Source organism: Magallana gigas, chromosome 1, assembly GCF_963853765.1.
Source record: "Magallana gigas chromosome 1, xbMagGiga1.1, whole genome shotgun sequence".
NCBI classification, from domain to species: domain Eukaryota; kingdom Metazoa; phylum Mollusca; class Bivalvia; order Ostreida; family Ostreidae; genus Magallana; species Magallana gigas.
Genome location: NC_088853.1, coordinates 43,685,675 through 43,697,462, shown reverse-complemented (window position 1 = coordinate 43,697,462; position 11,788 = coordinate 43,685,675). Strand labels below are relative to the sequence as shown.

At 31.8% G+C, this 11,788-nt stretch overlaps 1 long non-coding RNA gene across 1 annotated transcript; it reads right to left on the bottom strand.

The window, feature by feature from the left end:
• Positions 1–2,259: 2,259 nt before the first annotated feature.
• LOC105339763 (uncharacterized) lies at positions 2,260–5,734 on the bottom strand. The gene is made up of 3 exons (XR_010712080.1): positions 5,515–5,734; positions 2,636–3,454; positions 2,260–2,392 (listed from the first exon to the last, which is right to left on the bottom strand). It is a non-coding gene; the product is annotated as an uncharacterized lncRNA (long non-coding RNA).
• Between the last annotated feature and the right edge of the window lie 6,054 nt (positions 5,735–11,788).

Here is an 11,788-nt window from a genome sequence, read left to right as displayed (position 1 = left end):
ACTACATGCTTTTTTCTGTGTTCGGAATTTTTGACATGTCATTGCCGCAACAATTGTGTTCATCAAAGACGTGTTCGATACCTGAAACATTATTTTTGATGAACATTGGTTAAATATAACAACTTTTGCGTATTTTTGTGCACTTGAAACACTTTCGTTTTGTTTTTCTGCTAATAGGTTGTCATATGGACAGTCATTCTGGGATCTTGTTCGTGTAAAAATAATCTTTCTTTACCAGCATGCAAAGTATAATGCTTTTCAATGTTTTAACACATTTCTCATAAATTTCCTATGTACGTCTCCTTTGATCCATTATGCAGGTTTGGAACAAGATTTCGATATTTTGTCACTTAATTGAACTATTATTATCATCTATAGTAGATATCTGTTCTTTCTATACTTCTGTGTACTGTGTATGGATCTATCTGGTCATGATATATAGAATATCACACTGTTCTTTTGATCTCGGCCCTGGTATCAACCCGAGCGATTGCTATCGGCCAAAGCCCAAAGGGCGCGGGCGGATACCATCGGAGGGCTGAAACGAGGGCCGAGATCAAAATAACAGTGTGATGTTGTTTATATCATATATCTAAAATCAAAGACTTTTATTCAAATCCAAATTCCAAATGAGAAATATTATTTATCATGAAGAATCTACGGTATGGATTTTTCTCGGATTCTCAAAACTCGTTCGTTTTTATTCTTTTTATGTGTTAAGAAATGTAAGTGTTGTCGAACTTTGTTGGCAAACCATCGGGGTTTGAAATACAGTAGAATATAGAATGGAGTCTGTCGTCTGAGATGAAGCAGTAATATCTTCTAGAATTCAAAATTATCAAGAGAGAAACTTCCATCCTACGCAATTTCGTAATAAGTCAATTGTTTTCATTGGGATTTCGTTTCTTGTCAGATTCCATTCATAAAAATCCATACTGCTATAGTGTGAACGTTCATAAGCGCGTCCATAACATTAACCACTTCATTTTTACAATCTAAACTCTAGGTTTCTTCGATTTAGTCTCGTTTCATCCTTCTCTATATCCTCAATAATTTCATTAAACAAAGCGTGATATTGTTCTAAATACGCAACGGTTGTGTAGGTTACCTCCCCTTACTGAGATACACATCGCACTTTGGCGCTATTTTTGATTTATCATTTTTTTTATTTTCAGCAAAATATAAAAATACTCAGATGATGCTTTAAAAGATTCATTTGTTATTCTATCGTTATTTCACAAACTAGTTTTAATCATGCAGAGATATTTGGGGATTGGCGATTTTAAATTTGAGGGCCATACACCTCCTTGACGACGGGCTGAGACAGAAAAATATCAGCCCGGAAAGCGATACAGCCCTAGCTTTTGGTTGCTGTCTCACCTAGTCCAAAACACGTGGATACTCTGCGAGGTATATGATATAATCTCTACTCACATTTTACGGAGAACTTCTTAAGATGTTAGTTATAAATATGATTATAAACCTACATATCGTTTACATTGCAATTGCTAAATTATCATTTAAAAAATCTTTTACAGTTAATAACTATCTAAATGCCCGAGCTTTGTTGAGTAAAAATGCATGTATGATAGTATATACTAATTAGATAAATTCAGACAAAGTTTTATTCTTATTTTTTTTTTATCCTTCCGTAAAGTGGTATTCGTGAAATAAACAATAATTGGAAAGAATAAAGATACTAAAATTGGGTCAGTGAATAAGAAGATAGTGTTATTTGCAATAAGCTGATTTGACAGTTTATTTTTCTTACATACTTTCATGTCTATTTTGCAAGGGTTGTTGGATATAGTTATCCTGGTTAGTTTTGGATTTTGATTTTAGTGAAGATGAGAATGAGTTTTACTAAAACTTCGGTCAGGCCTAGTCATCTAGTTTCTTGTTCACACTTCGAAAATATCAGCTAACATGCTTTTTGTTGCATTTTTTGCAGCTTGATACACGTAATATTTGCTTGCAAAACAAAGATTATTTGAAATTCATTTTATATGTTCGTTTCAATTTGAACTGCTTTGAATAATAGTTTACTTTGTTTTTAAAGTTTTTTTTAGAATCCTATGCATTAATTACCATTTACTTCTACGTAAGCTGTTGTAAAAATCATTGATGACTAGTTGCGTAAATTTTATCATTTAATGGTAATATTGTGACTGCTATCGGATATAAAACACAAAAAAAGAAGAATAAAACGATAAATGTGATGCTGATACATTATTTTATTTTATAATAAAAATATAAGCGCTGGAAGGTAAATTCAACGCCTTCCGACTAGTACTTCTTATGTTGATTTCCTGGGGGTGTTGATCCTCCACAGAAGGGAGTTACATTGACTCCTCCGACGAAAAATCGTGCAATACAGCTATTGCAAAAACCACTAAAATTAAAGATGTTATTATTGATAGTGAGATAACCTTCATGTATATAAACAACATCAAAAATTAAATTTTACTTAAATTGACCAACAGACGGTAAGGTAAGGTAAGATAAGGTAAGACAAAGTAAGGTAAGGTATGGGTAAGGTAAGGTATGGGTAAGGTAAGGAATATGTCAGGTGACGTGAGGTAAGATGAGGTTGACATGCAAATAAATATATCGACATAAATATATTTGTACTTACACACAACGAGCTTGAGGAAAATTTCTACACCTTTGTATCTGGCAAGCCGCAACATAACAATAAATAGAGTCACAGCCTATAAATTGGTAAGCATAATTTAAATACATACAATGTGTATTAAGGCATACGATGTTTTCTTATGGTTTATAAAAAATAATAAAATCTGATAAAATCAATTGAATACCTATTGTACACTTCATCAGGATAACTTAATCACGATTTATTCTCAATTTATTTTAAATGCCAGAATATGCAATTATAACTTTCATAGTAAAAAGTGGACAGAGTTTAATATTTGTACTGAAAATGCTGTAAAAAATAGTTCTTTTATTAGAGGAAACCAATATTACATTATATCTATGAATCATACAATGAATATGCATTAACATTTAAGAATGAATTAATAATAATAAGAAAAAAGAGATATAACATTAAGCTTCACCTGTTTCACTAGTGCTTTATATACAACAATAAAATCAGTTGGTATCCTTAAACATTCCAAAAGCAAGAATAAGCTTTCTGCAATAGATTATTTTTTAAATACATAAATAAAAAACAGTTTTCAAATATTTGGGGCTAGGTTTAAATTTTACCCTCGGGAAGATTCAGATCACCACCAAAATGAGGCCATCCGGGAAAAGGATAATTGGATCCACCATTTGGATAGCCTGGAAATGGATAGTTTGATCCTAGAAATGGATAGTTTGGTCCACCTTGTGGATATCCTGGGTATGGATAGTGAGAACCTCCACCACCATACGTATTGTAATGGCCAGATGCTGGGTAGTCTGTGTTCCGAATACTTCTACAAGGAAAGCCCTGGAACCAAACACACGTTTTTAATACATAGTTTGCAATTTTTTTTAATTTGTTGACATATTCCGGGTTTTTTTCAATTCATTTAAAGAAAAATACATTGTAAGTGTTATTTGTTGAAAATCTTAAATTTGATGCTTAGCATAGAATATTTAGGCTAAGAATATCTACGTAGCGGCTAGGCTAGCTTATCGTTTAACTACGTACCCTACGTAGCAGCTACGATCTTAACGCAGCCCTGATTTCACGTTACTTGTGAGGTCATTCAGGTATGACAGTTGAGAGACAGATATAGGCAGATGGATATATTTCTATCGCTAATGTTATCATGTTTTGTGTCATGGACGTATTTTCTTGACACTTTTCTGTTATTATATGATTGAAATGTTATACGTGGAATTGAGTCTGGTGTGTGAGTTTCCGGAAATATTGTTTCGATATATTGTTTGTAACATTGTTTACATGTTCCCGTGCATTCAAATATTCTTAAAGTTATATCGACAGATATGGATAACTATTTTTGATTTATATTAGAATATCTTCTGCCCATTTTGATATGTTGCTTTGAATCAGTTGTTTCATTACTTGGACAATACATTGTAGCGTCGTAACATTTGTGCAGACCGTGCTTGTGATGTTGGTTTTTGACAAAAATCATTGAGGTGATTAAAAACTAATCCTGTGCCACAACATCACAATTAGTCCAGGACTACAGCTCCGGGGGAATTCATGTTGAACAGGAGGGAACCGTATGAAGAGACTGATCTTCAATGAACTCTTATATTGCCCGTGTAGATAACATTAGAGTCAATACTAGGTTGACACAAACCTTTAAATTTACATGTGTTTTGGCAACATTTTCAAGTACATCAAATAATTATTATAAAAACACTAAAGTTGTCACATTTTTGCAGACCGTCTTTTCTTTTCTTTTTAATCCCAAGAGGCCCAATTACGCCAAAAACTGTTCAATCATTACCCAGAATCAAACTTGACCTTCACATTTGGATGATAAATCTGTAAACAAATTTCATTTCATTATATACAACCTCTACGAAGAAAATAAACCTAAATTGTTGGAGGACCGATTGACCGACTGGTTTGACTGGTATGTCAAGTATTTATGTGTGTTTTAAAGATAGTTATTATTTTCTTTTTATTAAAACGATTATCATTGGTATTTTTTACCACCACCCCCCAAAAAAACAACAACAACAAAAATAAATAACATAAATAAATAAAAAAACAAAACAAAACAAAAACACATATAAAATCGAATGTGACTAGTGTGACTAACTTTACAGGAAATGTGAGTGTGCTGTTTATTGATTCCAAAAAATTTGGTTTTCCTTTCCCTCAAAAATGATATTTAAAAAAAAATGCCTTTAGTGTTATTTGGAGATGATTGGCTGAGCCATGTTGCAGTGTTCTTATCGAAATGGGTATGATAAAATCTTAAGAAATCAATATCGATTTTTAGACATATGATTACTTACATTATTTTAATGTTTACAATATTTACGTAAAAACCAATAATAGAAATTTATAATTATTAAGAAAACTTACAAAAGAAACAATTATGCCCCCACCTTCCTAGCACTGTAGACCTCTCCGAAGAAAAAAAACGAAATTTGCAAATAGTTAGCATTTTCTTTTTAATCCCAAGAGGCCCAACTATGTCAAGAATCGCTCGATCATACCCAGAATCAAACTTGACATTCGAAATTGAATGATAAATCTGTATAAAAATTTCATTTCATTATGTGCAACCTATGCGAAGAAAACCAACGGAAACCGGAAACTGTTGGATGACCAACCGACAGACCGACCGACCGACCGACCGACTGATAAACAGATTGACAGCAGTAAAGCAAGAGGATCTTCTTCTTTTTTTTTAAAAAAGGGCATAATAAAGCAACAATATTTTCTCTTACAAGACAAAACTATTTTGATGACGCTAAGGTTAGATAAGAAGAAAAGCAAAATGTATACATGACAATAGATTAATAATATTGAATTTTATAGCTTGTTAAATAAAAAAAGGAATATATATTTAGCCTTACCATGAGGGCTACCACCAACACAAGTACAGATATAGTTGTTTCCATGGCTTCTAGATTTCGTGGAATAAAGATTTTGATCACAGAGGATCTTATATAAGAGCACATCGCCAAAAACAAGTCGCTCTTTCACTACATTCGTGCATAGAATTCACCAAATGTATCAATTTGATATAAGTTTAACTCAGTATTACGTGCTTAAATTAATTTTAATTGAATCATTAGGAGATAAATGATATTTATGACGTTTCCGCATTCAGATGTTTTCAAAGGTCATGTTCTGAGAACCTGTGCTGTTTCTAGTTACTGTTTCTTTTTATATTAATTAACCTCACCTGCAAAATCTTAATGAGATGCGTTCATGAGGGTTTGTCTGACTTAATATATGATTTAATTTTATTTAAAAAAAAAATCATGCGCCGTTTAGTCTCTATATTTAAAAAAAATTGTTAATAAATTAATTATTCTTTGCTTATTAACACTGGCTGTAGGGGGGACAAACAACAATGTATTTTTAGTATGACATTTAATGCGAAAAGGAGGTTCCTCATCATTGACTTTGAATTAAATGTACCATGCAAAAAGGAATAAAATATTTTTAGTCGGTAATATATCCTTTTTATTTATCTCTTTTATACGTTGTTTTATAGAAAGCATGCTTTCTCATAAGCTGCATTTGTAGATATTATGTAAAAATGTTCTGCTACAAGAGATGGAAACTATATTCTAATTGGTTTTTTCCTTATCTCATAACTCATCATTTAAATGATTATTAGTTCTAATGAAAAGAATTTCAAGATTACTAAACACCTAAAAACGATTTAATCGATTGAAATATAGTGTATAGCAATCTTACCTCATTCTATCACTTAAAAATCATTTAAGGAAATGGTAAATAATGAAAAAAATCATATCTACCGCGTTAATTTTGTTTAAAATTGGGGAATTACTATATCCAGTTCAAAATCCGCTCCTGAATTATCATTGGCTGTCCCATAATAAAACTGATCAAAGTCATTAAACATGGCGGACAAATTCAACTTCAGTTGTTGACATACACAAAAAATAACTGATATATGGACTATACTTGATATTTTTTGATTAATTTATGCCATTCACAACTACAATGTTTGAGTTCAGGTAAGACATGCAAATGCAAATGTTATTGTCATTTATATACGATTTAAATGGAAATAGCTGCGAGAGTGAATCACTCCCGCAATTGTATAAATACGGAGATTCTATGGAGTTGTAGCCCCCCCCCCCCCCCAAAAAAAAAAATAAGAATAAAAAAATAAAATGGGCTACATTATTGCATCTATGTACTATTATTTCTTCTTCTGATTTTTAAGCTTTATCGAATCATACCAAGGCTAAATACGTATTTTGGGGATAATGAAATCACATTTTGGTTCATGTTTTTTGTTTGTTTGTTTGTTTGTTTTTTTTTTGTTTTGTTTTGGAAGATTGAAGTGTTGCTATACAATGAGCACTCATTATTAACAATACATCAATACATAACTGTGTTATCTATGTTTGAAATTTACAGAGGAAATATCATACATTAAGACACTAATTTATGATTTAATAAATGTGCCTAATGCTTTCGGTGAAAAAAAAATGTCAAAGGTAAAAATCCTCTTTCAATTTGTTTTCATTTATGTTGTAGCTTTATTGTTTGAAAGTCATTGACAGACTGTATGTTGATATAGTGACAAGCTCACTTGTATTCATAAATATTATTTTTTTAAAGATATAAAAACATGGTCTTTGCATTTTCAACCTCCTCGAATCACGTGTGTAAACAATTACAAGACGAAAACAAATCGGAGCTTATCATACTCGTGTTTTGAATATTTTGGTTTAATTGATTTTGTTTCTCTAAAACGATGATAGTTTCAAGGTGAGAGTTTAATTAATAACGATAATTAATTTAACATTTTTTTTGCTTTTGATGCTGGTTTGTCAAATAACTATTTATGAGTTCATGCATGGAGATGTCAACGTTTTCTGAAACATTGCTGGTGATTAATTACATTATAAATAGGGTCCTTCCTCTTCATTAAGATTTACTGTCAGCTGCAGAATTAATTTATTTACAAAGATTGTTCCACAATTAATACAGTTCCTATCATCTTTGAAATCAAAACTCTTCGCACATATACAGTGGAATCATTGAATTTCATAGTATTTTTCGTGGTATTCGAGGGTAGCACCCCCCACCCCCCCTTCGAATTACAGACTTTTGGAAAACAATTTTAGAAAGAGTCATCTTTCTTACTTAAACTGAAAACTGACGTCTCCTCAAAATTACATCTTCATGAATAAGCCCCCCCCCCCCCAAAAAAAAACAATCCACGAAAATTGGCCCAAAAGAAATTATTGAATCCACAGTATACTTTTTTTAGATATCATTAATTTAATCCCTATGTTTATTTCAATTTAAAAAATGAAAATAATAATGTCCGTCCAGAACATTTCGAAAAATAATTCAACTGTAAAGTCAATTCATCAAGATAATATCTAATTGTCTATTAATACCTGCAAATATATTTATATAATTAAAGCTTATGGCCGAACATGAACGAAACTTTTGCTGAAAAAAACACTGATTAACCATAAATTGTAATTACACTGTAGATATATTAATCAATTAAATAATAAATAAAACAATAAATGTTTTAGTCATCTGGAATATATATATATATATATTTTTTTTTTTTTTGTTTACATTGATAGCGAAATTATAAGATGTTTATAAATTTTGTTGTTTAGTATGGTTAGTAATTTAGAATGTTTAGACACAAAACACACAGGTAAACTGAATTTCCAAACAAAATATTATGGATATCACTGTTTTTTTTTGTACAGACTTGTAACCTTGTCATAATGATGCGTATTTAGAGCACCACTGTTTTATTTTTCATCACAAGAAAGTGCAATGCTTTACCAGCATGATGTAAGATAAGATAAGATAAGATATTCTTTATTTCCTCCAAATTAATGGAAAGTATTACATAATCAAATTATAAACTCAAGTGAAAATAGAACACAAACAAAACACATTTATATATGTACATATTTTGATAGACATTTATAAATTACGACAATCTATTGCAAAGAAACCTCTGTTTTTATACAACATAAATGCAACGATTAACATAATCTGTTTCCATATTGTATACGATATATTTTCAAAACTTGTACCATTGACACATCCCATAAGGGATAAAAACTGTAATTCTGGATTTTGATTTTCAAACAATATATATTCGTTGACGTCAAGAATTTCTAAAATATTTTCAAGCATAATTTCTCTGTGTTCTAAAAGATTATAACAGCTTAAAACAAGGTGCATATTATAGCTATCTGTTTCCTTATAACATAAAGGACAAGTTTTACATACAGTTTTCATTGACGAAACTTGAACTAAAAAGTTGATCAACAGTCGTTTTGAGGGTTCTTCTTTAGCAATTTGCCAAAGCTTATTAGGGCACAAATTCGTATGTATTCTACGAAAAAAAGAGAGTTCAGGGTTTACACAGAGAGAGCTAAGCCATTGTTTTTCTTCCTCTGCCCAAATTGTTTTGATAACCAATTTTGAATATTCTGTGTTGTTAAAAATAATATTACTGTCGTTAAAAATCACATCGAAGAGCTTATATTTCTTAGCTGTTTGTAACAAGTTTTTAGTTGCAAAAAGTTTTTCAGTTACATGAACATCAGAAATAAACCTATAAATCCGATTTTGTAAAGAGTTTTGTTCTGATCGGTGTAATCTCCCTAAAAACAATAAGCGGCATTTATCAATGTAGCCTTGCATGGTCCACAGTCCAATATTTGAGATGCTGGAGAGCGACGGAGAAAATTTGGAAAATCCTTGAATTATTCTGGAGAAGTGTCTTTGTACATACTCTAGGAGTTGCATGTCGGTGAGTGTCAGTGACGACCATATTTCACAGGAGTAGAGGGCAGAGGGTAGCACAACCCGTTTCCATATTTTGGCAGACACAACTGGATGAATGTCGGAGTTATTAACACCAATAGAGTATAATGAGTGGATTTTTGATCTTGCATTTTTGCACACTCGTTCGGTTAGCTTGTCAGTTTTCATATTTGCTTGTAGAAGGCAGCCAGCATAAACAGTGTTATCAGACTGAGGAATTTCACTACCAAATAATCTAATACTATAAGAAACAGATCATTTTTGTGTCTTGGAAAAAACAATGAAGACACTTTTACTTGGATTGTAATGAAGTCTCCAAGTATATGCATATTTGTCTACTTCATTAAGTAAACATTGTAAAGACCTTGGCGAGTTGGTCATTAAAACAGTATCATCCGCTAATAAAATACCTGGTATGTGTATATCACCCAAAACAAGACCATTACCATTCTGGCAAATTTCAGATAACAAATCATTAATGTAAACAAGAAACATAAAAGCACTTAGAACCCTTCCTTGTCCTACACCTTGCAAAACTTTAAACAAGTTGGAGTTTGCACCACAGAATGACACAAAACATTTGCTGCCATTATACCAGTATTTTATAATTTGCCATAACCTTGAGTCAATATCAAGATTATATAGTTTATAAAGGAGACCATTATGCCAAATTCTGTCAAACGCTTTTTCATTATCTAGAAATGCACAAAATACTGATGAACCTTTATCTACATAACTTATTGCTTCTTTTAAGACGTAACAAGCTGGTATGGCACCATATTCACTTCTGAACCCAAATTGCAAATTATGTGGGAATGATACATTTTTGTTAGCGAAGTCATTTTCAATTCTCGATAGAATTATTTTTTCAAACAGTTTGCTCACTACAGATGTCAATGTAATACCTCTGTAATTAGTAGGATCACATTTATCCTTATTTTTACCTTTATAGATAGATATAATTTTTCCAACTTTAAACATTTCGGGTACATACTTTTCACTCATTATAGCATTAAAAAGAAGACATAGCTTTTCAATAAGAATATGACCACTGTATATCAGGTGCTCGGTGGTAAGAAAGTCTGGTCCAGGGGCTTTGCCTTTTGAGAGTTTTTCAATATGATGCTTTATTTCCTCAACTGTTATAGCGTCTTGTTCCGTGGTTTTTCCTGATAGTTTAGATTGTTATCAATGTTTTCCACGATTTCATTAATGTAGTTTTTAAAGTTATCATCGAATTTACCTGGACAATGTCGTTCGCACGCAAGATCTGAATAATATTCCTCCCAGAGGTTACACATGTCAGTTATGTTTTCAGCAGTTTTTTCTTTATATCTTAACTTGGAAGGTAGGGATGTGCTTGTTCGTTTTTTATTTTTCCATGCTGTTCTATAAAAAGTTCCTATATCTATTTCGGCGGCTTTATCGATTTCATCAAATATTGTTTGTGTCCAATCTTTTTTTGCTAATCTGTGAAGTTTTCTAAATTTACATTTGTTTTTTTTGTAATTTACATATGATTCATTTTGTTTGTCTCTAGGCGAACCTTCTGATTTCCATGCTCTTCTAGAACGCCGCATTTCATAATGGGCGTTGTGTAACTCTGATTTTTTCCAATATGGTTTGATGTGTGAATTAAATTTTCCATATGGAATATGTTCGTCAGCAGATGACAAAAGAGAAGCGGTTAGGTGGATAAGGAACATATCGATGGTGTCCTTAGATGACAGTACCATATCTGTTGAGTTTAAAAGATTACCACATGTAATTCTATATGCTGCTAGGTTGTTTGTGTCAGCTAACTTCCATTTCGGAATATTTCTTGAATAGTCTGGTGGTAGGTGAGTGAAGATATTTTGGACGTCAATTTCACATAGTAATGGAAAGTGATCAGAAACATCGTAAGCAAAGTCTTGAAATATTTCCTTATATTTCACCTCTGGAATAATCCACTCGGGTACAAAGATGTAGTCAAGAAGTGATCTAAATATTTTATCTTTTGTTTGGAACGTAAAATGGGTGTCATATGAGAATAAGCTACTAAGATTTCTTTCATGTGTAGTTTCCATAAGGAGTTTTGACTTTGGACTGCTGTATTTGTTTTTAATATCTGTATTAAAGTCGCCGCATAGTATTACGGGGCCAATTTCACTTAGCTCATCGAACAAGTCGAACACATCTTGCATCACCTGTTTGTATTCTTCAAGCGGAAGATTAGTGGAAGGGAGGAGACATCCAATAATAAAGAGTTTGTTTGTCTCATATCCTATTTCAATTCCTATCACTCTTTCATTTACTATGTTTACTTCTCTTGCAGAGATCTCGCTAGAT